Raw genomic sequence first — 26,959 nt, 5'->3', positions numbered from 1 at the left:
CTCTAATAAGTTGTGGGGGTCACTCCCCTCTCTAATAAGTTACAGTAGGTGGGGAAGAGCTGTGGGTCACTCCACCTCTCTAATGAGTTGCAGTGGGGGGTGTGGTGGAAGAGCTTTGGGTTGTGGGTCACTCCCCCTCTCTAATGAGTTACAGTAAGGGGGGTGTGGGGAAGAGCTTTGGGTTGTGGGTCACTCCCCCTCTCTAATGAGTTACAGTAGGGGGTGTGGGGGAAGAGCTTTGGGTTGTGGGTCACTCCCCATCTCTAATGAGTTACAGTAAGAGGGGGTGGGGGGGGGGGCTTTGGCTTCCAGGTAGAACACGATAGTTATTGTGTCATAGGATGGGATCTGTCTGTCTATATGTATGTTGATTGATGAGTCCAGGGTATCTCCTCTTCAGCCAGTCAGTTATCAGGAGCAGGGTGGTGTGTACTGTACTTTAATAGACAGAGATACTCCTTTACCCTCCTCTCCTCTCTTAAAATATAATAATAATAATAATAATAATAATATATCCCATTTAGCAGACGCTTTTGTCCAAAGCGACCAAGTCGGCTGGGGCCACTACTTTTACATATGTGTTGTCCCAGTCTCTTCACCCTCCTCTCCTTTCACCCTCCTCTCCTCTCTTTACCCTCCTCTCCCTCTTTACCCTCCTCCTCTTCACCCTCCTCTCTCCTCTCTTCACCCTCCTCTCCTCTCTTTACCCTCCTCTCCTCTCTTCACCCTCCTCTCTTCACCCTCCTCTCTTCACCCTCCTCTCCTCTCTTTACCCTCCTCTCCTCTCTTACCCTCCTCTCCTCTCTTTACCCTGCTCTCCTCTCTTTACCCTCCTCTCCTCTCTTTACCCTCTTCCTCTCTCTTCACCCTCCTCTCCTCTCTTCACCCTCCTCTCTCCTCTCTTCACCCTCCTCTCCTCTCTTTACCCTCCTCTCCCTCTCTTTACCCTCCTCTCCTCTCTTTACCCTCCTCTCCTATCTTTACCCTCCTCTCTTACTTTTACCCTCCTCTCCTCTCTTACCCTCCTCTCCTCTCTTCACCCTCCTCTCTCCCTCTTTACCCTCCTCTCCCTCTTTTCACCCTCCTCTCCTCTCTTCACCCTCCTCTCCCCTCTCTTTACCCTCCTCTCCTCTCTCTTTACCCTCCTCTCCCTCTCTTTACCCTCCTCTCCTATCCTTACCCTCCTCTCCTCTCTTTACCCTCCTCTCCTATCTTTACCCTCCTCTCCTCTCTTTACCCTCCTCTCCTCTCTTCACCCTCCTCTCCTCTCTTCACCCTCCTCTCCTCTCTTTACCCTCCTCTCTTTACCCTCCTCTCCTATCTTTACCCTCCCCTCTCCTCTCTTTACCCGCCTCTCCTCTTTACCCGCTCTCTCCTCTCTTCACCCTCCTCTCTTCACCCTCCTCTCCCCGCCCTCTCTCTCCTCTCTTCACCCTCCTCTCCTCTCTCTTCACCCTCCTCCTCCCTCACCCTCCTCTCCTCTCTTTACCCTCCTCTCCTCTCTTCACCCTCCTCTCCTCTCTTCACCCTCCTCTCCTCCTTTACTCTCCTCTCCCTCTCTTCGCCCTCCTCTCCTCTCTTTACCCTCCTCTCCTCTCTTTACCCTCCTCTCCTCTCTTTACCCTCCCTCTCCTCTCTTACCCTCCTCTCCTCTCTTACCCTCCTCTCCTCTCTTTACCCTCCTCTCCTCTTTACCCTCCTCTCCTCTCTTCACCCTCCTCTCCCTCTCTTTACCCTCCCCTCTCTTTACCCTCCTCTCCTCTTTTACCCTCCTCTCCTCTCTTTACCCTCCTCTCCTCTCTTACCCTCCTCTCCTCTCTTCACCCTCCTCCTCTCTTCACTCTCCTTTACCCTCCTCCCTCTCCTTCGCCCTCCTCTCCCCTTTACCCTCCTCTCCTCTCTTTACCCTCCTCTCCTCTCTTTTACCCTCCTCTCCTCTCTTTACCCTCCTCTCCTCTCTTTACCCTCCTCTCCTCTCTTTACCCTCCCTCTCCTCTCTTTACCCTCCTCCCTCCCTCTCTTTACCCTCCTCCTCCTCTCTTCACCCTCCTCTCCTCTCTTTACCCTCCTCTCTTTACCCTCCTCTCCTCCTTTACCCTCCTCTCCCCTCTTTACCCTCCTCTCCTCTCTTCACCCTCCTCTCCTCACCCTCCTCTCTCACCCTCCTCTCCTATCTTTACCCTTCCCTCCTCTCTTGTTTTTTATAGGGTAGCTAGATGTGTGTTTTGTGGTTGGGTAGCTTGATGTTTTTTATGGTAGGGTAGCTAGATGTGTTTTTTTATGGTAGGGTAGCTAGATGTGTTTTTTATGGTAGGGTAGCTAGATGTTTTTTGTGGTTGGTTAGCTAGTGCAATATGGGGTTGGGTAGCTAGATGTGTTTTGTGGTAGGGTAGCAAGTTGTGTTTTTTGTGGTAGGGGTTGCTAGATGTGTTTTTTATGGTTATGTAGCTAGATGTGTTTTTTGTGGTTGGGTAGCTAGATGTGTGTTTTGTGGTAGGGTAGCTAGTTGTGTTTCTTTGTGGTAGGGTAGCGAGATGTGTTTCTTTGTGGTAGGTAGCTAGGTGTGTGTTTTGTGGTAGGGTAGCTAGATGTGTGTTTTGCGGTAGGGTAGCAAGATGTTTGTTTTGTGGTAGGGTAGCAAGATGGGTGTGTTTTGTGGTAGGGTAGCAAGATGGGTGTTTTGCGGTAGGGTAGCTAGATGTGTGTTTTACGGTAGGGTAGCTAGATGTGTGTTTTGCGGTAGGGTAGCTAGATGTTTGTTTTGCGGTAGGGTAGCTAGATGGGTGTTTTTTTGCGGTAGGGTAGCAAGATGGGTGTTTTGCGGTAGGGTAGCTAGATGAGTGTTTTGTGGTAGGGTAGCTAAATGTGTGTTTTGTGGTAGGGTAGCTCGTTGTTTTTCTTTCTGGTAGGGTAGCTAGATGTGTGTTTTGTGGTAGGGTAGGTAGGTGTGTGTTTTGTGGTAGGGTAGCTAGTTGTGTGTTTTGTGGTAGGGTAGCTAGATGGGTGTTTTGTGGTAGGGTAGCTAGATGGGTGTTTTGTGGTAGGGTAGCTAGATGTGTGTTTTACGGTAGGGTACCTAGATGTGTGTTTTGCGGTAGGGTAGCTAGATGTGTGTTTTGCGGTAGGGTTGCAAGATGGGTGTTTTACGTTGTAGGGTAGCTAGATGGGTGTTTTGCAGTAGGGCAGCAAGATGTGTGTTTTGCGGTATGGTAGCTAGATGTGTGTTTTGCAGGTAGGGTAGCAAGATGGGTGTTTTGGCGGCAGGGTAGCTAGATGGGTGTTTTGCGGTAGGGTAGCTAGCTGGGTGTTTGCGGTAGGGTAGTTAGATGTGGGTTTTATGGTAGGGTAGCTAGATGGGTTTCTTTCTATAAATTGTCTTGGTAAGCAGGGGTGTAGATGTGTGTTTTTGTGGCAGGGTAGCTAGACGTGTGTTTTGTGGTAGGGCAGCTAGTTGTGTGTTTTGTGGTAGGGCAGCTAGTTGTGTGTTTTGTGGTAGGGTAGCTAGATGTGTGTTTTGTGGCAGCGTAGCTAGATGTGTTTTGCAGGGTAGCCAGACGTGTGTTTTGTGGTAGGGCAGCTAGATGTGTGTTTTGTGGTAGGGTAGCTAGATGTGTGTTTTGTGGTAGGACAGCCAGATGGGTGTTTTGTGGTAGGGCAGTTGTGTGTTTTGTGGTAGGGTAGCTAGATGGGTGTTTTGTGGTAGGGCAGCTAGACGTGTGTTTTGTGGTAGGGCAGCTAGTTGTGTGTTTTGTGGTAGGGCAGCTAGATGGGTGTTTTGTGGTAGGGTAGTTGTGTGTTTTGTGGTAGGGCAGCTAAATGGGTGTTTTTGTGGTAGGGTAGCCAGATGTGTGTTTTGTGTAGGGCAGCTAGATGTGTGTTTTTGTGGTAGGGCAGCAAGATGTGTGTTTTGTGTTAGGGTAGCTAGTTGTTCTTCTTTTGGTAGGGTAGCTAGATGTGTGTTTTGTGCAGGGCAGCTAGTTCTGTTTCTTTGTGGTAGGGCAACCAGATGTGTGTTTTGTGGTAGGGCAGCTAGATGTGTGTTTTGTGGTAGGGTAGCTAGGTGTGTTTTTGTGGTAGGGCAGCTAGGTGTGTGTTTTGGTAGGGTAGCTAGATGTGTGTTTTGTGGTAGGGCAGCTAGTTGTGTGTTTTGTTGTAGGGCAGCTAGTTGTGTTTTACGGTAGGGTAGCTAGATGTGTGTTTGCGGTAGGGTAGCTAGATGTGTGTTTTGCGGTAGGGCAGCTAGATGTGTGTTTTGCGGTAGGGCAGCAAGATGGGTGTTTTGCGGTAGGGTAGCTAGATGAGTGTTTTGTGGTAGGGTAGTTGTGTGTTTTGTGACAGGGCAGCTAAATGTGTGTTTTGTGGCAGGGCAGCTCGTTGTTTTCTTTCTGGTAGGGTAGCTAGATGTGTTTTGTGGTAGGGCAGGCAGGTGTGTGTTTTGTGGTAGGGCAGGCAGGTGTGTTTTTGTGGTAGGGCAGCTGGATGGGTGTTTTGTGACAGGGTAGTTAGTTGTTTGTTTTGTGCAGGGCAGCTAGTCAGTGTTTTGTGGCAGGGTAGCTAGATGGGTGTTTTGTGGCAGGGCAGCTAGATGGGTGTTTTTTGGCAGGGCAGCCAGATGTGTGTTTTTACGGCAGGGCAGCTAGATGTGTGTTTTGCTGTGCAGGGTAGCTAGATGTGTGTTTTGCGGTAGGGCAGCAAGACGTCTGTTTTGCGGTAGGGCAGCAAGATGGGTGTTCTGTTGTAGGGCAGCTAGATGTGTGTTTACGGTAGGGTAGCTAGATGTGTGTTTTATGTAGGGCAGCAAGATGTGTGTTTTGCGGTATGGTAGCTAGATGTGTGTTTTGCGGTAGGGCAGCAAGATGGGTGTTTTGCGGTAGGGTAGCTAGATGGGTGTTTTGCGGTAGGGTAGCTAGATGGGTGTTTTGCGGTAGGGTAGTTAGATGTGGGTTTTATGGTAGGGTAGCTAGATGGGTTTTCTTTCATAAATTGTCTTGGTAAGCAGGGGTGTAGATGTGTGTTTTGTGGTAGGGTAGCTAGATGTGTGTTTTGTGGTAGGGTAGCTAGTTGTGTGTTTTGTGGTAGTGTAGCTAGATGTGTGTTTTGTGGTAGGGTAGCTAGATGTGTGTTTTGTGGTAGCATAGCTAGATGTGTGTTTTGTGGTAGGGTAGCTAGATGTGTGTTTTGTGGTAGGGTAGCTAGATGTGTGTTTTGTGGTAGGGTAGCTAGATGTGTGTTTTGTGGTAGGGTAGCTAGATGTGTGTTTTGTGGTATGGTAGCTAGATGGGTGTTTTGTGGTAGGGTAGCTAGTTGTGTGTTTTGTTGTAGGGTAGCTAGATGTGTGTTTTGTGGTAGGGTAGCTAGATGTGTGTTTTGTGGTAGGGTAGCTAGATGTGTGTTCTGTTGTAGGGTAGCTAGTTGTGTGTTTTGTGGTAGGGTAGCTAGTTGTGTGTTTTGTGGTAGGGTAGCTAGATGTGTGTTTTGTGGTAGGGTAGCTAGGTGTGTGTTTTGTGGTAGGGTAGCTAGATGTGTGTTTTGTGGTAGGGTAGCTAGTTGTGTGTTTTGTTGTAGTGTAGCTAGTTGTGTGTTTTGTGGTAGGGTAGCTAGATGTGTGTTTTGTGGTAGGGTAGCAAGATGTGTGTTTTGTGTTAGGGTAGCTAGTTGTTCTTCTTTTTGGTAGGGTAGCTAGATGTGTGTTTTGTGGTAGGGTAGCTAGTTCTGTTTCTTTGTGGTAGGGTAGCTAGATGTGTGTTTTGTGGTAGGGTAGCTAGATGTGTGTTTTGGGGTAGGGTAGCTAGATGTGTGTTTTGGGGTAGGGTAGCTAGGTGTGTGTTTTGTGGTAGGGTAGCTATATGGGTGTTTTGTGGTAGGGTAGTTAGTTATGTGTTTTGTGGTAGGGTAGCTAGTTGTGTGTTTTGTGGTAGGGTAGCTAGATGTGTGTTTTGTGGTAGGGTAGCTAGATGTGTGTTTTGTGGTAGGGTAGCTAGTTGTGTGTTTTGTGGTAGGGTAGCAAGATGGGTGTTTTGCGATAGGGTAGCTAGATGGGTTTTCTTTCTACAAATTGTCTTGGTAAGCAGGGGTGTAGTGCTGTGACTCCCTACTGGAAACTATTGCTTGAATTTCCTGCAATTCTTCATAGTAATGATTTATGTCCACTACTTGGTCAATTGATTTCACAGCATGTTTAATCTCTGCAAATAAACTCTCTGACTGGATCGTCCCCGGTCGGTTTTATTTTGCTCTGTAATAGGTAGCCTATATAGTAATCATGTGTTCAAGCTAATCAAACCAAAGTTTGTTTATCATACAGTGAAATCTACACAATGACCTCGTCACAGTAAAGCTCTCCTCATAAACAGAGCCATGATATTCAGTTATGTGTATTTACATTAGGCTATAGTCAGATGCCTACAAAGAGCTTGACCACGGTAGTCAGCTTGACCACGTAGTTAGATGCCTACCACGTAGTCACCTTACCACGTAGTCAGATGCCCATTAGGCTATAGTCTACAAATAGCTTTACCACGTAGTCAAATGCCTATTGGGCTATCCCATGCTGATGAGTTACATCAAGATCCCATGCTGATGAGTTACACCAAGATCCCATGCTGATGAGTTACACCAAGATCCCATGCTGATGAGTTACACCAAGATCCCATGCTGATGAGTTACACCAAGATCCCATGCTGATGAGTTACACCAAGATCCCATGCTGATGAGTTACACCAAGATCCCATGCTGATGAGTTACACCAAGATCCCATGCTGATAAGTAAGGAACTCCCTCACCTGGTTGTCTCAGTAAGGAACTCCCCTCACCTGGTTGTCTAGGTCTCAGTAAGGAACTCCCCTCACCTGGTTGTCTAGGTCTCAGTAAGGAACTCCCCGCCTGGTTGTCTAGGTCTCAGTAAGGAACTCCCCTCACCTGGTTGTCTAGGTCTCAGTAAGGAACTCCCCTCGCCTGGTTGTCTAGGTCTCAGTAAGGAACTCCCCTCGCCTGGTTGTCTAGGTCTCAGTAAGGAACTCCCCTCACCTGGTTGTCTAGGTCTCAGTAAGGAACTCCCTCGCCTGGTTGTCTAGGTCTCAGTAAGGAACTCCCCGCCTGGTTGTCTAGGTCTCAGTATTGAACTCCCCTCACCTGGTTGTCTCAGTAAGGAACTCCCTCACCTGGTTGTCTAGGTTTCAGTAAGGAACTCCCTCACCTGGTTGTCTAGGTTTCAGTAAGGAAATCCCCTCACCTGGTTGTCTAGGTTTCAGTAAGGAACTCCCTCACCTGGTTGTCTCAGTAAGGAACTCCCCTCACCTGGTTGTTTTAGTAAGGAACTCCCTCACCTGGTTGTCTAGGTTTCAGTAAGGAACTCCCTCACCTGGTTGTCTAGGTCTCAGTAAGGATCTCCCCTCACCTGGTTGTCTAGGTCTCAGTAAGGAACTCCCCTCACCTGGTTGTCTCAGTAAGGAACTCCCCTCACCTGGTTGTCTCAGTAAGGAACTCCCCTCACCTGGTTGTCTCAGTAAGGAACTCCCCTCACCTGGTTGTCTCAGTAAGGATCTCCCCTCACCTGGTTGTCTAGGTTTCAGTAAGGAACTCCTCACCTGGTTGTCTAGGGCTTCATTGAAAGGATAAACCTGCAGCCACTAGGTCCTCCGTGAATGTGGTTGACACCCCTGGTGTAGATTATCATTGTACCATCTAAAATGCTGTGAAATATGTTTTCCATAACCCCAAAATATGTTTAGCTGTTTGAAGCTTGTGTACAAAAACTAAAGTAAAAGACGCAACAAGTCTTAAGAAGGGGAAGTATAGGAATAGCGCTGATAGAACATATGTACCACTTTTGAGTCTTTCTTTTAGTGACTGACATATCTGTAACACACACTTCTATGTGAATTTGGTCTGGTAAAAAAACAAGAGTTTTTCCTTAACGATAAAGATCCCAACTAAAAGTTTAAACGTTCACACCCTTATTTCTAACATGTATTGACACGGGGCTGAATACTTATTTCATCAAGATACATTAGTGTTTTATTTTTTCATTCATAAAAAAATAAAAATAATCCACTTTGACAGAATATTTTCTCTCAATGACAGAAACGTATAATTAAATACATCATATTTCCACTATAGTAACAATAAAATGTGAACAAATCCAAGTTTTGGTGAATACTTATGATAGGCAGTGAATGGGTCTACCAGAGTGGTGCATATCAGACTGGCTGACGTGTGTATTGGTGTAGCCAGAGGAAAAGCCCTGGAACGAAGGGAAGTGGAGGGGTCAGGAGGTCCCACAGAGACAAAGGACAGCTGGGGAGGAGAGAAGCGGAGAGGATGAGAAGAGGGAGGAGAGGAGGTGGTGTTATGGAACTATAGAGTTTCTGTCTCATACCCGTTAGTCCTTAACTTTTTCTCCTACCTCCTTTTCCTCTCTGTCCCCATTTCTTCTTCTCTCCCTCTGACCTGCCTCAGTTCATCAAGAGAATAACACAGTAAGGTGTAGGTGGAGGAGATGAGGAGGGGAAGGAGCAGGCATTCTTCACGTCCAAACCCTCTGATTTACAGACTTCTGATGCAACATGGCTTCCTTTCTCAACGACCTATGCTCAGGAAACAAAGGGAATGCAACATGGCTTCCTTTTCTCAACGACCTATGCTCAGGAAACAAAGGGAATGCAACATGGCTTCCTTTCTCAACGACCTATGCTCAGGAAACAAAGGGAATGCAACATGGCTTCCTTTCTCAATGACCTATGCTCAGGAAACAAAGGGAATGCAACATGGCTTCCTTTCTCAACGACCTATGCTCAGGAAACAAAGGGAATGCAACATGGCTTCCTTTCTCAATGACCTATGCTAAGGAAACAAAGGGAATGCAACATGGCTTCCTTTCTCAACGACCTATGCTCAGGAAACAAAGGGAATGCAACATGGCTTCCTTTCTCAACGACCTATGCTAAGGAAACAAAGGGAATGCAACATGGCTTCCTTTCTCAACGACCTATGCTAAGGAAACAAAGGGAATGCAACATGGCTTCCTTTCTCCACGACCTATGCTCAGGAAACAAAGGGAATGCAACATGGCTTCCTTTCTCAATGACCTATGCTAAGGAAACAAAGGGAATGCAACATGGCTTCCTTTCTCAACGACCTATGCTAAGGAAACAAAGGGAATGCAACATGGCTTCCTTTCTCAACGACCTATGCTAAGGAAACAAAGGGAATGCAACATGGCTTCCTTTCTCAACGACCTATGCTTAGGAAACAAAGGGAATGCAACATGGCTTCCTTTCTCAACGACCTATGCTCAGGAAACAAAGGGAATGCAACATGGCTTCCTTCCTCAATGACCTTTGCTCAAACAACACACAGGGAACACCTTCTGACATAGAGAGATAAAAAGGGGGTTGAGAGAGAGAGGCTGATGGACAAGACGGTGGTTCTCTGTAGACTGTGGTGGTTCTCTGTAGACTGTGGTGGTTCTCTGTAGACTGTGGTGGTTCTCTGTAGACTGTGGTGGTTCTCTGTAGAATGTGGTGGTTCTCTGTAGAATGTGGTGGTTCTCTGTAGAATGTGGTGGTTCTCTGTAGACTGTGGTGGTTCCCTGTAGTAGACGGTGGTTCCCTGTAGTAGACGGTGGTCCCCAGTAGTAGACGGTGGTTCTCTGTAGTAGACGGTGGTTCTCTGTAGTAGACGGTGGTTCTCTGTAGTAGACGGTGGTCCCCAGTAGTAGACGGTGGTCCCCAGTAGTAGACGGTGGTTCTCTGTAGTAGACGGTGGTTCCCTGTAGTAGACGGTGGTCCCCAGTAGTAGACGGTGGTTCCCTGTAGTAGACGGTGGTTCCCTGTAGTAGACGGTGGTTCCCAGTAGTAGACGGTGGTCCCCAGTAGTAGACGGTGGTTCCCTGTAGTAGACGGTGGTCCCCTGTAGTAGACGGTGGTCCCCTGTAGTAGACGGTAGTCCCCAGTAGTAGACGGTGGTCCCCAGTAGTAGACGGTGGTCCCCAGTAGTAGACGGTGGTTCCCTGTAGTAGACGGTGGTCCCCTGTAGTAGACGGTGGTTCTCTGTAGTAGACGGTGGTCCCCTGTAGTAGACGGTGGTCCCCTGTAGTAGACGGTGGTCCCCTGTAGTAGACGGTGGTCCCCTGTAGTAGACGGTGGTCCCCTGTAGTAGACGGTGGTCCCCTGTAGTAGACGGTGGTTCTCTGTAGTAGACGGTGGTTCTCTGTAGTAGACGGTGGTCCCCAGTAGTAGACGGTGGTCCCCTGTAGTAGACGGTGGTCCCCTGTAGTAGACGGTGGTCCCCAGTAGTAGACGGTGGTCCCCTGTAGTAGACGGTGGTTCCCTGTAGTAGACGGTGGTCCCCAGAATTAGACGGTGGTCCCCAGTAGTAGACGGTGGTCCCCAGTAGTAGACGGTGGTCCCCAGTAGTAGACGGTGGTCCCCAGTAGTAGACGGTGGTCCCCTGTAGTAGACGGTGGTCCCCAGTAGTAGACGGTGGTTCCCTGTAGTAGACGGTGGTTCCCTGTAGTAGACGGTGGTCCCCTGTAGTAGACGGTGGTTCCCAGTAGTAGACGGTGGTTCTCTGTAGTAGACGGTGGTCCCCAGTAGTAGACGGTGGTTCCCTGTAGTAGACGGTGGTCCCCAGTAGTAGACGGTGGTTCTCTGTAGTAGACGGTGGTTCTCTGTAGTAGACGGTGGTCCCCAGTAGTAGACGGTGGTTCCCTGTAGTAGACGGTGGTTCTCTGTAGTAGACGGTGGTTCCCTGTAGTAGACGGTGGTCCCCTGTAGTAGACGGTGGTCCCCAGTAGTAGACGGTGGTCCCCAGTAGTAGACGGTGGTTCCCTGTAGTAGACGGTGGTCCCCAGTAGTAGACGGTGGTCCCCAGTAGTAGACGGTGGTCCCCAGTAGTAGACGGTGGTTCCCTGTAGTAGACGGTGGTCCCCAGTAGTAGACGGTGGTCCCCTGTAGTAGACGGTGGTCCCCAGTAGTAGACGGTGGTCCCCTGTAGTAGACGGTGGTTCCCTGTAGTAGACGGTGGTTCTCTGTAGTAGACGGTGGTTCTCTGTAGTAGACGGTGGTCCCCAGTAGTAGACGGTGGTCCCCAGTAGTAGACGGTGGTTCCCTGTAGTAGACGGTGGTTCTCTGGAGTAGACGGTGGTTCTCTGTAGTAGACGGTGGTCCCCAGTAGTAGACGGTGGTTCTCTGTAGTAGACGGTGGTCCCCAGTAGTAGACGGTGGTCCCCAGTAGTAGACGGTGGTCCCCAGTAGTAGACGGTGGTTCCCTGGAGTAGACGGTGGTTCTCTGTAGTAGACGGTGGTCCCCAGTAGTAGACGGTGGTTCTCTGTAGTAGACGGTGGTCCCCAGTAGTAGACGGTGGTCCCCAGTAGTAGACGGTGGTCCCCAGTAGTAGACGGTGGTTCCCTGTAGTAGACGGTGGTTCTCTGTAGTAGACGGTGGTCCCCAGTAGTAGACGGTGGTCCCCAGTAGTAGACGGTGGTCCCCAGTAGTAGACGGTGGTCCCCAGTAGTAGACGGTGGTTCCCTGTAGTAGACGGTGGTTCTCAGTAGTAGACGGTGGTTCCCTGTAGTAGACGGTGGTTCCCTGTAGTAGACGGTGGTTCTCTGTAGTAGACGGTGGTTCTCTGTAGTAGACGGTGGTCCCCAGTAGTAGACGGTGGTTCCCTGTAGTAGACGGTGGTTCTCAGTAGTAGACGGTGGTTCCCTGTAGTAGACGGTGGTTCCCTGTAGTAGACGGTGGTCCCCAGTAGTAGACGGTCGTCCCCAGTAGTAGACGGTGGTCCCCAGTAGTAGACGGTGGTCCCCAGTAGTAGACGGTGGTCCCCAGTAGTAGACGGTGGTCCCCAGTAGTAGACGGTGGTCCCCAGTAGTAGACGGTGGTCCCCAGTAGTAGACGGTGGTCCCCAGTAGTAGACGGTGGTTCTCTGTAGTAGACGGTGGTTCCCTGTAGTAGACGGTGGTTCTCTGGAGTAGACGGTGGTTCTCTGTAGTAGACGGTGGTCCCCAGTAGTAGACGGTGGTTCTCTGTAGTAGACGGTGGTCCCCAGTAGTAGACGGTGGTCCCCAGTAGTAGACGGTGGTCCCCAGTAGTAGACGGTGGTTCCCTGGAGTAGACGGTGGTTCTCTGTAGTAGACGGTGGTCCCCAGTAGTAGACGGTGGTTCTCTGTAGTAGACGGTGGTCCCCAGTAGTAGACGGTGGTCCCCAGTAGTAGACGGTGGTCCCCAGTAGTAGACGGTGGTTCCCTGTAGTAGACGGTGGTTCTCTGTAGTAGACGGTGGTCCCCAGTAGTAGACGGTGGTCCCCAGTAGTAGACGGTGGTCCCCAGTAGTAGACGGTGGTCCCCAGTAGTAGACGGTGGTTCCCTGTAGTAGACGGTGGTTCCCTGTAGTAGACGGTGGTTCCCTGTAGTAGACGGTGGTTCCCTGTAGTAGACGGTGGTTCCCTGTAGTAGACGGTGGTCCCCAGTAGTAGACGGTCGTCCCCAGTAGTAGACGGTGGTTCTCTGTAGTAGACGGTGGTCCCCAGTAGTAGACGGTGGTCCCCTGTAGTAGACGGTGGTTCTCTGTAGTAGACGGTGGTTCTCTGTAGTAGACGGTGGTCCCCAGTAGTAGACGGTGGTTCCCTGTAGTAGACGGTGGTTCTCAGTAGTAGACGGTGGTTCCCTGTAGTAGACGGTGGTTCCCTGTAGTAGACGGTGGTCCCCAGTAGTAGACGGTCGTCCCCAGTAGTAGACGGTGGTCCCCAGTAGTAGACGGTGGTCCCCAGTAGTAGACGGTGGTCCCCAGTAGTAGACGGTGGTCCCCAGTAGACGGTGGTCCCCAGTAGTAGACGGTGGTCCCCAGTAGTAGACGGTGGTCCCCAGTAGTAGACGGTGGTTCTCTGTAGTAGACGGTGGTCCCCAGTAGTAGACGGTGGTTCTCTGTAGTAGACGGTGGTCCCCAGTAGTAGACGGTGGTCCCCAGTAGTAGACGGTGGTTCTCTGTAGTAGACGGTGGTCCCCTGTAGTAGACGGTGGTCCCCAGTAGTAGACGGTGGTTCTCTGTAGTAGACGGTGGTCCCCAGTAGTAGACGGTGGTTCTCTGTAGTAGACGGTGGTTCTCTGTAGTAGACGGTGGTCCCCAGTAGTAGACGGTGGTCCCCAGTAGTAGACGGTGGTCCCCAGTAGTAGACGGTGGTTCTCTGTAGTAGACGGTGGTCCCCAGTAGTAGACGGTGGTCCCCAGTAGTAGACGGTGGTCCCCTGTAGTAGACGGTGGTCCCCTGTAGTAGACGGTGGTCCCCTGTAGTAGACGGTGGTCCCCAGTAGTAGACGGTGGTCCCCTGTAGTAGACGGTGGTCCCCAGTAGTAGACGGTGGTTCTCTGTAGTAGACGGTGGTCCCCTGTAGTAGACGGTGGTTCTCTGTAGTAGACGGTGGTCCCCAGTAGTAGACGGTGGTCCCCTGTAGTAGACGGTGGTCCCCTGTAGTAGACGGTGGTCCCCTGTAGTAGACGGTGGTCCCCAGTAGTAGACGGTGGTCCCCTGTAGTAGACGGTGGTCCCCAGTAGTAGACGGTGGTTCTCTGTAGTAGACGGTGGTCCCCTGTAGTAGACGGTGGTCCCCTGTAGTAGACGGTGGTCCCCTGTAGTAGACGGTGGTCCCCAGTAGTAGACGGTGGTCCCCAGTAGTAGACGGTGGTCCCCAGTAGTAGACGGTGGTCCCCAGTAGTAGACGGTGGTCCCCAGTAGTAGACGGTGGTCCCCTGTAGTAGACGGTGGTCCCCTGTAGTAGACGGTGGTCCCCTGTAGTAGACGGTGGTTCTCTGTAGTAGACGGTGGTCCCCTGTAGTAGACGGTGGTCCCCAGTAGTAGACGGTGGTCCCCAGTAGTAGACGGTGGTCCCCTGTAGTAGACGGTGGTCCCCAGTAGTAGACGGTGGTCCCCTGTAGTAGACGGTGGTCCCCAGTAGTAGACGGTGGTCCCCAGTAGTAGACGGTGGTCCCCAGTAGTAGACGGTGGTTCTCTGTAGTAGACGGTGGTTCTCTGTAGTAGACGGTGGTCCCCAGTAGTAGACGGTGGTCCCCAGTAGTAGACGGTGGTCCCCAGTAGTAGACGGTGGTCCCCTGTAGTAGACGGTGGTCCCCAGTAGTAGACGGTGGTCCCCAGTAGTAGACGGTGGTCCCCAGTAGTAGACGGTGGTCCCCAGTAGTAGACGGTGGTCTACTACTGGGATGTTCAAAGTTTCTGATATTTTTTATAACCCAACCCTGATCTGTACTTCTCCACAACTTTGTCCCTGCCATGTTTGGAGAGCTCCTTGGTCTTCATGGTGACACTTGCTTGGTGGTGCCCCTTGCTTAGTGCTGTTGCAGACTCTGGGGCCTTTCAGAACAGGTGTGTATATATACTTAGATTGCACACAGGTGGACTTTATTTAACCAATTATGTTACTTATGAAGGTAATTGGTTGCACCAGATCTTATTCAGGGGATTCATAGCAAAGGAGCTGAATACAAATGCATGCCCCACTTTTCCGTTTTTTATTTTTTTGAATTTATATTTTTTTCATTTCACCAATTTGGACTATTTTGTGTATGTCCATTACATGAAATCCAAATCCATTTAAATTACAGGTTGTAATGCAACACAATGGGAGAAATGCCAAGGCTTATGAATACTTCTGCAAGGTGTCTGTTTTTCAAACTCGACACTCTAACGTACTTGTCCTCTTGCTCAGTTGTGCACCGAGGCCTCTCCACTTTCTATCCTGGTTAGAGCCAGTTTGCGCTGTTTCTCAAACTAGACACTCTAACGTACTTGTCCTCTTGCTCAGTTGTGCACTGAGGCCTCTCCCACTTTCTATCCTGGTTAGAGCCAGTTTGCGCTGTTTTTCAAACTCGACACTCTAACGTACTTGTCCTCTTGCTCAGTTGTGCACCGAGGCCTCTCCCACTTTCTATCCTGGTTAGAGCCAGTTTGCGCTGTTTCTCAAACTAGACACTCTAACGTACTTGTCCTCTTGCTCAGTTGTGCACTGAGGCCTCTCCCACTTTCTATCCTGGTTAGAGCCAGTTTGCGCTGTTTTTCAAACTCGACACTCTAACGTACTTGTCCTCTTGCTCAGTTGTGCACCGAGGCCTCTCCCACTTTCTATCTTGATTAGAGCCAGTTTGCGCTGTTTTTCAAACTCGACACTCTAACGTACTTGTCCTCTTGCTCAGTTGTGCACCGAGGCCTCTCCCACTTTCTATCCTGGTTAGAGCCAGTTTGCGCTGTTTCTCAAACTAGACACTCTAACGTACTTGTTCTCTTGCTCAGTTGTGCACCGAGGCCTCTCCCACTTTCTATCCTGGTTAGAGCCAGTTTGCGCTGTTTCTCAAACTAGACACTCTAACGTACTTGTCCTCTTGCTCAGTTGTGCACCGAGGCCTCTCCCACTTTCTATCCTGGTTAGAGCCAGTTTGCGCTGTTTCTCAAACTAGACACTCTAACGTACTTGTCCTCTTGCTCAGTTGTGCACTGAGGCCTCTCCCACTTTCTATCCTGGTTAGAGCCAGTTTGCGCTGTTTTTCAAACTCGACACTCTAACGTACTTGTCCTCTTGCTCAGTTGTGCACCGAGGCCTCTCCCACTTTCTATCTTGATTAGAGCCAGTTTGCGCTGTTTTTCAAACTCGACACTCTAACGTACTTGTCCTCTTGCTCAGTTGTGCACCGAGGCCTCTCCCACTTTCTATCCTGGTTAGAGCCAGTTTGCGCTGTTTCTCAAACTAGACACTCTAACGTACTTGTTCTCTTGCTCAGTTGTGCACCGAGGCCTCTCCCACTTTCTATCCTGGTTAGAGCCAGTTTGCGCTGTTTCTCAAACTAGACACTCTAACGTACTTGTCCTCTTGCTCAGTTGTGCACCGAGGCCTCTCCCACTTTCTATCCTGGTTAGAGCCAGTTTGCGCTGTTTCTCAAACTAGACACTCTAACGTACTTGTCCTCTTGCTCAGTTGTGCACCGAGGCCTCTCCCACTTTCTATCCTGGTTAGAGCCAGTTTGCGCTGTTTCTCAAACTAGACACTCTAACGTACTTGTCCTCTTGCTCAGTTGTGCACCGAGGCCTCTCCCACTTTCTATCCTGGTTAGAGCCAGTTTGCGCTGTTTCTCAAACTCGACACTCTAACGTACTTGTCCTCTTGCTCAGTTGTGCACCGAGGCCTCTCCCACTTTCTATCCTGGTTAGAGCCAGTTTGCGCTGTTTCTCAAACTAGACACTCTAACGTACTTGTCCTCTTGCTCAGTTGTGCACTGAGGCCTCTCCCACTTTCTATCCTGGTTAGAGCCAGTTTGCGCTGTTTCTCAAACTAGACACTCTAACGTACTTGTCCTCTTGCTCAGTTGTGCACCGAGGCCTCTCCCACTTTCTATCCTGGTTAGAGCCAGTTTGCGCTGTTTCTCAAACTAGACACTCTAACGTACTTGTCCTCTTGCTCAGTTGTGCACCGAGGCCTCTCCCACTTTCTATCCTGGTTAGAGCCAGTTTGCGCTGTTTCTCAAACTAGACACTCTAACGTACTTGTCCTCTTGCTCAGTTGTGCACCGAGGCCTCTCCCACTTTCTATCCTGGTTAGAGCCAGTTTGCGCTGTTTCTCAAACTAGACACTCTAACGTACTTGTCCTCTTGCTCAGTTGTGCACCGAGGCCTCTCCCACTTTCTATCCTGGTTAGAGCCAGTTTGCGCTGTTTCTCAAACTAGACACTCTAACGTACTTGTCCTCTTGCTCAGTTGTGCACCGAGGCCTCTCCCACTTTCTATCCTGGTTAGAGCCAGTTTGCGCTGTTTCTCAAACTAGACACTCTAACGTACTTGTCCTCTTGCTCAGTTGTGCACCGAGGCCTCTCCCACTTTCTATCCTGGTTAGAGCCAGTTTGCGCTGTTTCACAAACTAGACACTCTAACGTACTTGTTCTCTTGCTCAGTTGTGCACCGAGGCCTCTCCCACTTTCTATCCTGGTTAGAGCCAGTTTGCGCTGTTCTGTGAAGGGATCTTCAGTTTCTTGGCAATTTCTCGCATTAAATCGTCTGTTATTTTTCTGAGAAATGAAGGCTGACGAGTTTCAGACGGAAGGTCTTTGTTTCGGGACAGAAACAAGGACATTTCTAAGTGACCCCAAACTTTTGAATGGTGGTGTGTGTGTGTGTGATGGGATTTTTAGACATTATAGACAGGCACAGCAGCAGGGAAGACACTGTTATTACAGGAATCATGAGGATGATGCACTTTGCTGTTTAACAAATGCATGGTTCTATCCGCCCCGAAAATGACGGTTTTATTTAGGTGACCAGGGAGAATGTGCAGCTCACACCAGTGCAACCATTATCACACAGCCAAGTCAAAGGGTCACAACATGGTCACAGTCTGGAGCAATATGCAGCTCACACCAGTGCAACCATTATCACACAGCCAAGTCAAAGGGTCACAACATGGTCACAGTCTGGAGCAATGTGCAGCTCACACCAGTACAACCATTATCACACAGCCAAGTCAAAGGGTCACAGTCTGGAGCAATGTGCAGCTCACACCAGTACAACCATTATCACACAGCCAAATCAAAGGGTCACAACATGGGACTAAATGGTCAAAGTCTGGAGCAATGTGCAGGAAATGACCTTTAAAACTGCCAAACTAGACTTAGTTTACACTTCCAATTAACTGGGGAAGGTGAAACTAATAAACTGTCTACCAAATCTATTCATTTTAAAATGTTGATTACTTGCCATTTTCAGTCACCTGGTGATAAGACATGATACTTACTTAGACTTTTTTGCTAGCATGTTTTCGTGGTCTCTGGGTCAACCGGTTTGTGTGGGCAGCTGCCCCTGGGAAAGAAAAGTTAAAAAAATGAACTGCCCTAGATACCTCCTCTTATCTTCCACCAAGCTCATCTTCCTATCACACCAGAGGATGCAAACCACCATTCACCTCCATAACTACCTGATAGTAGCATGGCAGGGAGTGTGTGTGTGTGTGTGTGTGTGTGTGTGTGTGTGTGTGTGTGTGTGTGTGTGTGTGTGTGTGTGTGTGTGTGGGGACTGAGCATCCAGCCAGGCAAATACAGCATTTAGTCTCTGCTTCCATGCTGTTTTAATGCAAAGTGGTTGTTTTGAATAGTGGAGGAAGAGGGAGTCAATTCCTTGATGCTCAGTGTGATAACACTATTTTCACCTTGTAGAAACAAAAGTTTTATATAAAACCAAGTTCTATATATGACACCCTAAACAGCAAATTTACACTGTTATACAAGCTGTACACTCACTACTTTACATTGTAGCAAAGTGTCCTTTCTTCAGTGTTGTCAACATGAAAAGATATACTCAAATATTTACAAAAGTGTGAGGGGTGTACTCACTTTTGTGATATACTGTATGACACCCTAAAGATCCAATATTAAACCAAGTTCTATATACGACACCCTAAAGATCCAATATTAAACCAAGTTCTATATATGACACCCTAAAGATCCAATATTAAACCAAGTTCTATATATGACACCCTAAAGATCCAATATTAAACCAAGTTCTATATGGGTCCTGTGTGGCTCAGTCGGTAGAGCATGGCGCTTGCAACGCTAAGCGTCGTGGGTTCGATTCCCGCTGGGGCCACCCATATGTAAAAGTAGTGGCTCCAGCCGACTTGTAAGTCGCTTTGGACAAAAGTGTCTGCTAAATGGGATATATTTATTTATTTATATGACACCCTAAAGACCCAATATAAACCAAGATCTATATATGACACCCTAAAGATCCAATATTAAACCACGTTCTATATATGACACCCTAAAGATCCAATATTAAACCAAGTTCTATATATGACACCCTAAAGATCCAATATTAAACCAAGTTCTATATATGACACCCTAAAGATCCAATATTAAACCACGTTCTATATATGACACCCTAAAGATCCAATATTAAACCAAGTTCTAAATATGACACCCTAAAGATCCAATATTAAACCAAGTTCTATATATGACACCCTAAAGATCCAATATTAAACCAAGTTCTATATATGACACCCTAAAGACCCAATATTAAACCAAGATCTATATATGACACCCTAAAGATCCAATATTAAACCAAGTTCTATATATGACACCCTAAAGACCCAATATAAACCAAGATCTATATATGACACCCTAAAGATCTAATATTAAACCAAGTTCTATATATGACACCCTAAAGATCCACTATAAACCAAGTTCTATATATGACACCCTAAATGTCTGAGGCATTTCTAGGACAGTGAGGAAGGCAAGGTCAGAGCTTCGCACACTGAATGATACACCATTTGACAGCTTCTGAGATTAAAACATAAATGTAGTCCTGCTTTGTGGCATTTCGCGAAGGCTCAATGTTATGTTGGTCGCACTATACGTTTTTGTTGTGTAGATGTGGTTGTCCATGTTTGATAGAGCCATTGGATGTCTTTCAGTGATGTTCCTACAAGCGGATTCATTGCTAAATATACAAGCAGACACATTTGGTCCTGTGTTTGAAAGACGACAACTTTGGTTGGGCGGTGCTTCGTGCTCCGGCCTTGCCCCTCCCCCAAGGCAGCCTTTTTTTTAAAGGTGGACAGTAACAGTCCATTGGACAAAACTCGAAGAACTGACCAGACTCAACGGCTTCAAGTGATTTCTCTCATCAACACGAATTTGACTATGGCGCATCTATTAGCTACATGGTGACATTCAACCATACATGTTTCAACCTGAATATAGCGAAAAGGATTCAAAACAAAGAGTTGAATTTAGCTGAAGTTAGAAGCTCAACCGATGAAGCCTCAGCCGATGAGGTCAGATGACAAATACGGTACCTAGCTCAGTAAGTTATTTTTCCTGTAAGCCACCTAGCTAACTTTTGTTTATCTACTGAAACCCATATTGTGTATTGCTGACTGACATACAGTGGGGGAGAAATCAAATAATTTTTCTGTTTGCTAACTTAGCTAGCTAGCTAACCAACTACTAGTAACCATATCTATGACTAAAAATATAAGAGGTTTTACAATCAGAGATCTTTTGTATCTCGATTGTAAATACCTCTTTTATAACTGTAGCTATAAAAAATATTTGCCTGAGCATGCCTGATAGACATGGCTATAGGTAGATGCTGTCTGCCTACATACTCATTTGTATGTTCTGGCTACTGTGCAATGGTTGAGGGTTATGCCATATTTCTTCCTATTAGGCTAGATATTTGTCTAATTGTAATCCCTTTGCCTGTGCACATTTATGCATGTTCAACTAGTCCCTAATGTTAAAGTTAAGCTGGCACGGTTCAACTGTTGTTCAAACTGTACAATAGAGTATAGTTTTTGTCTTCCAGACTATACCTTGTGGTGCCTGGGCTTCTTCCTGCAATGGATTCTAGATACTGAAACATAATTTCTTTGCCTGCTGTGTCATTGTAGCAGAACTGTTTCCCTCTAGACGGATTAGACATTATGCTGGATTTCAAGCAGATGACTCATGAGGAGCTGAATGGCAGTTTGATCATGACAACACTCCTCCCACAGCTGTGCAAGTATATCGTGAACTTAGTGTGTTCCTTTGTGAATGGCAGTTTCATCATGACCACCTCTCCCATCATCTGCTGATCACCAGTTATCTTAGCCACAGACTGTTACACCAGTTAGTGTGATTTAATCACATATTGTTGGTGTCCAAGTTAAATGGTAGGTACTGTTTGTTGTAGCATAGAGTCTTCAACCAACCTTAGCGATGCCGTCTTCGTCCCGATTCGGGGAAACAGGAGTCTCACAAAACGTCTGTGTTCAGTTGCAGGGCGTCAGTTTGAATTTAGAAAATGCTCCGTTATTAACATAAACACATTTTTTGCTCCAGTATTGTATCCAACAAGGTGTGCGCTGCCATTGTGTCTATTTCAAGTCTTCTCACTCATTGATTGAAACATGTCTCTGTCATCATAACATGCAGCACTTTGGAGTCTCAATCAATGAGAGAAGACTTGAAATAGACACGATTTCTGAAAACTCTTTGGGTAAATTACATTTTCTGGTGTAACAATCTGAAGCGACATTTCTCTGCACTTGTGTGTGTCTACACCTGAGACACACTGAACACACTGAACTACACTGTTCATAATATATATGTTTTACTTTTACCATATACAATGATTGTTGAATACCCAGTTCTCTTGAGTTAGCATTAAATAGTGTACACTCCCTGTATTTTAGAATTGGACATATTAACAAACATTATATGGCTGTCTGAATGTCTAGCATCTGTTTGATACTACAGAGCCCTGTACAGTTTATATAAATATCTTCTGGGAATTGTTAAGGGCTGATACATTTCAAAGATTGATAGAAATTATCCATATTTATTTGATGGTTGTTCTCCAACCCTGTTCCTGGACAGTGACCCTCCTGTAGGTTTTAACTCCAACCCTGTTCCTGGAGAGACAGGGTTGGAGTCAACAAATGTCTCACCAAGCTGTGTGTGTGTGTGTGTGTGTGTGTGTGTATTGGTAAGACGGGGAGGTCAGAGCCGCCTGGTCTGCCAAGACATTCCTATCTGGTAACACCATTTTCACCGCGGGCCCTGCCAAAGATCAGCTCAGCCTCCCTGGCTACTAGGGTGTAACGCGCCTGGCTAGGCTACACGAGGTAGAGCTGGCTAGGCTACACGAGGTAGAGCTGGCTAGGCTACACGTGGTAGAGCTGGCTAGGCTACACGTGGTAGAGCTGGCTAGGCTTCACAAGGTAGAGGCCAGGGGTCGGGCAGCTAGTAAGCTCCAGTCTGGGCAGAGAGGCTGGATGTGGAACCACTAGACTGGGCACTAGGGGAAAATCGATAGTTATTTTTTACGATATATTTTGTTGTATTGTTTTGCTAGATGGCTGTACCTGCACCAAAACTCCAGTATGTTTTCTTCATAGCTTGTTCTCCTTTTCTTTTCTTTTTGAATAGGGAGCCAATTTCTTTTAGCTCTTCTACTTCCATGACTGAGCTAAACTAGTTTCCTCATGGCTCTCTCTGGTCCTTCTGCAGCAGACACGTGGTGCTCTTAGCAATTCAGAAATCATACAACATAGTGATATGTCCATGGTATCGCACGAGACAAGTAAACCAGAGATCAAAATCAAAAGTAACAGTCAGTATCTGGTGTGGCCAACAGCTGCATTACGTACTGCAGTGCATCTCCTCCTCATGGACTGCACCAGATGTGCCAGTTATTGCTGTGAGATGTTACCCCCCTCTTCCACCAAGGCACCTGCAAGTTCCCAGACCTTTCAGGATGGAATGGCCCTAGCCCTCACCCTCCGATTCACCAGGTCCCAGACGTACTCAATGGGATTGAGATCCGGGCTCTTTGCTGGCCATGGCAGAACACTGACATAGTAAGACAATATCTATGAGTGGTGATGGCCCCTGGTAAAATAGACTGTCGACATGGGTTATAATCTATAGTAAGTGATGCCTTTTCAACATGGCTCCTCATGTTTTTGTTTTGAGCCCTGACCCCTCCAGAAAGATACTGTTGTTAGATTGCTGACTGTGGTAAACAGTAGGCCACAGATTCTTAATTCCCACCCTCAGTTTTAGTCTCAACCCGGCTCGTGGGATGTGATAAAGAGTTCTAATAGGACCAGGGCACAAATAATAATCAATAATTTTGCTCTTTATTTAGCCATCTTACATATAAAATGTTATTTGTTCATCGTAAATGGTGAATGACTCACCACAGGTTGATGAGAAGGGCTTGAAAAGATGCACATAACTCTGCAGCGTTGTATTGGAGAGAGTCTCCTGTCTTAAATCATTTTCCACACAGCCTGGGCCTGTATTTAGTTTTCATGCTAATGAGGGCCGAGAATCCACTCTCACATAGGTACGTGGTTGCAATTGGCATCAGTGTCTTAACAGCACAATTTGCCAAGGCAGGATACTCCTGAGCGCAGCCCAATCCAGAAATCTGGCAGTGGCCTCTGATTAAATTACATTTTCACAGAACCGCTTGTTTCGATGAGGCTGTCTTGTTTAGATATCGGTATGTGGACTGGAGGCAGGGCATGAAAGGGATAACGAATCCAGTAGTTTGTGTCATCCTTCTCGGGAAAATAGCTGCTTAATTGGGCCTATTCATCTCTCCCAGTCTTCCCCAACCAGATTTCCAGACTTCTCGAAGACAAGGTCTCATGCACCCTCTCATATAGCGTTCTTGTTTTCCTCCAGAACCACCACTCAGACCCAGGGCTGTTGCCTGGCGGATTTGTGTCCTCCGTCCACCACAGTCTTTAGCAGGGACATGACTGTCAAAATTCAAGGCTGTTTTCCTAGCTTCTTGAAGACTAGAGCTAGCTAGCTGGGAAATTAGGCTTTTCCCCAAAGCCTGTTGGCAAGACCACTAATACGTACTCCCCAAAGGCTCAACACGCTCCTAGTTCCTGTTTTAATCCCTAAACTCACTGTGACAGTATCTCCTTTTCAGAAAGATCCATCACTGAGTTTTTCTCCTTTGTTTTAGTTAGTTAGACTAACTAGACCAGCTAGACTAGACCAGCTAGACTAACTAGACCAGCTAGACTAACTAGACCAGCTAGACTAACTAGACCAGCTAGATAACTAGACCAGCTAGACTAACTACACTAACTATACCAGCTAGACTAGCTAGACCAACTGGACTAAATAGCCTAACTAGCCTAGCTCGACCAGCTTGACTAACTAGACTAACTTTAGCTTAGCTTGTTTACCTATCTAATGGGGGCGTAGCAAATTTATGAGGAAGCGTAGGGGTGTTGCGCATGCTAATAGCGCGCATACTGTATGAGAACCAATCAAACAGTCTGTCTGATTTAAAATAACCTCCCCTTTTACAAGCCTGAGATACCAGACCAGTAAACCAGAGGCCACCAATATAGAGATTGTTCAGCCTGGCTAGCTACTCCACGTACTGAGGGGAAACACTGGCATATAGCATTTATTGTTATATTACCGATCACACAGGTATCAGAATGACTCTTTATAAGAGCTCAGGGTGTATCTCTCCTAACAGACCATATTGTCTGAATAACCTCTCTTTATAAGAGCTCAGGGTGTATCTCTCCTAACAGACCATAATGTCTGAATAACCTCTCAGTAACAACCTTTCCTGGTGTTTCCCAACAGGCATTGGGAAGGTGAAGCGGAAAACGGGGATGCGTGACACTGCCTCCAACGCAGACGCTGACATGTACTCCGACAACGGCGCGCCTGTACGACCTCAACCTGCCGGCGCTCGTCAAGTTCAGCTACACCGCCGAGCGGGAGGACGAGCTCGTTGGTCAAGGGCACCCACGTTATCGTCATGGAGAAGTGTAGCGACGGCTGGTGGCGTGGGGGTACCAGGGGCGTTCCGGGTGGTTCCCCTCCAACTACGTGACAGAGGATGCAGACGGGACAGCGGGGGAGGAGGTTTGGGAGACCCGGCAGGGTCGCTGACTGAGAAGCTAGCAGCAGTGGTTCACAGTGTGTCTAACGGGAACCGGGTACTCCATACGGTGCAGGCGCTGTACCCTTTCAGCTCGGGGGAACGACGAGGAGCTCAACTTTGAGAAGGGAGAGGTGATGGAGGTGGTAGAGAAACCAGACAACGACCCTGAGTGGTGGAAGTGCCGTAAAGCAGATGGACAGCTGGGACTAGTGCCTAAGAACTACGTCACTGTGCTGCCTCCCCAGCAGGACTCTACTACCCAGAATGCCTCACTGGGCCCCGCGGGGCCGCCCACGCCCGACTGTGACTACATCTCTCCAGCCACGGTGGGGAGGTTTGCTGGGAAGCCATGGTACTATGGCAAGGTGACACGTCATCAGGCAGAGGTGGCTCTCAACCAGAGAGGAGTGGAGGGAGACTTCCTCATCAGAGACTCTGAGTCATCGGTGAGTCCTGACTGCTATCTATAACATCTATACAGCCGTCTGTAGAGAGCTATACAGCCATCTATAGAGCTATACTGCCGTGAGCTATACAGCCATCTATAGAGCTATACAGCTATACAGCCATCTATAGAGCTATACAGCCATGAGCTATACAGCCATCTATAGAGCTATACAGCCGTGAGCTATACAGCCATCTTTAGAGCTATACAGCCATCTATAGAGCTATACAGCCATGAGCTATACAGCCATCTATAGAGCTATACAGCCGTGAGCTATACAGCCATCTGTAGAGAGATATACAACCATCTGTGGAGAGCTATACAGCCATCTATAGAGAGCTATATAGCCATCTGTAGAGAGCTATACAGCTGTGAGCTATACAGCCATCTGTAGAGAGCTATACAGCCATATAGAGAGCGACACAGTCATCTGTAGAGCTATACAGCCGTGAGCTATACAGCCATCTGTAGAGAGCTATACAGCCATATAGAGAGCGACACAGTCATCTGTAGAGCTATACAGCCATCTATAGAGAGCTATACAGCCATCTGTAGAGAACTATACAGCCATCTATAGAGAGCTATACAGCCATCTGTAGAGAGCTATACAGCCATCTATAGAGCTATACAGCCGTGAGCTATACAGCCATCTGTAGGGAGCTATACAACCATCTGTAGAGAACTATACAACCATCTGTAGAGAACTATACAACCATCTGTAGAGAGCTATACAGCCATCTGTAGAGAGCTATACAGCCATCTGTAGAGAGCTATACAGCCATCTGTAGAGAGCTATATATACAGCCATCTGTAGAGAGCTATATATACAGCCATCTGTAGAGAGCTATATATACAGCCATCTGTAGAGAGCTAGATATACAGCCATCTGTAGAGAGCTAGATATACAGCCATCTGTAGAGAGCTAGATATACAGCCATCTGTAGAGAGCTAGATATACAGCCATCTGTAGAGAGTTAGATATACAGCCATCTGTAGAGAGCTAGATATACAGCCATCTGTAGAGAGCTAGATATACAGCCATCTGTAGAGAGCTAGATATACAGCCATCTGTAGAGAGCTAGATATACAGCCATCTGTAGAGAGCTAGATATACAGCCATCTGTAGAGAGCTAGATATACAGCCATCTGTAGAGAGCTAGATATACAGCCATCTGTAGAGAGCTATACAGCCATCTGTAGAGAGCTATACAGCCATCTGTAGAGAGCTATACAGCCATCTGTAGAGAGCTATACAGCCATCTGTAGAGAGCTATACAGCCATCTGTAGAGAGCTATACAGCCATCTGTAGAGAGCTATACAGCCATCTGTAGAGAGCTATACAGCCATCTGTAGAGAGCTATACAGCCATCTGTAGAGAGCTATACAGCCATCTGTAGAGAGCTATACAGCCATCTGTAGAGAGCTATACAGCCATCTATGGAGAGCTATACAGCCATCTGTGGAGAGCTATACAGCCATCTATAGAGAGCTATATAGCCATCTGTGGAGAGCTATACAGCCATCTATAGAGCTATACAGCCGTGAGCTATACAGCCATCTATAGAGCTATACAGCCGTGAGCTATACAGCCATCTATAGAGCTATACAGCCGTGAGCTATACAGCCATCTATAGAGCTATACAGCCGTGAGCTATACAGCCATCTATAGAGCTATACAGCCATATAGAGAGCGACACAGTCATCTGTAGAGCTATACAGCCATCTATAGAGCTATATAGCCGTGAGCTATACGACCATCTGTAGAGAGCTATACAGCCATCTGTAGAGAGCTATACAGCCATCTGTAGAGAGCTATACAGCCATCTGTAGAGAGCTATACAGCCGTGAGCTATAAAGCCATCTGTAGAGAGCTATACAGCCATATAGAGAGCGACACAGTCATCTGTAGAGCTATACAGCCATCTATAGAGAGCTATACAGCCATCTGTAGAGAACTATACAGCCATCTATAGAGAGCTATACAGCCATCTGTAGAGAGCTATACAGCCATCTATAGAGCTATACAGCCATCTGTAGAGAGCTA

At 47.6% G+C, this 26,959-nt stretch overlaps 1 pseudogene; it reads left to right on the top strand.

Moving 5' to 3' along the window:
- The window catches only part of LOC135530747 (SH2/SH3 adapter protein Nck1-like), a 54,625-nt pseudogene that overhangs the window by 25,239 nt on the left and 2,427 nt on the right, over positions 1-26,959 (top strand).

Source organism: Oncorhynchus masou, unplaced genomic scaffold, assembly GCF_036934945.1.
Source record: "Oncorhynchus masou masou isolate Uvic2021 unplaced genomic scaffold, UVic_Omas_1.1 unplaced_scaffold_1411, whole genome shotgun sequence".
In the NCBI taxonomy this organism is placed as follows: Eukaryota; Metazoa; Chordata; class Actinopteri; order Salmoniformes; family Salmonidae; genus Oncorhynchus; species Oncorhynchus masou.
This window is presented reverse-complemented; position numbering and strand designations above follow the sequence as displayed.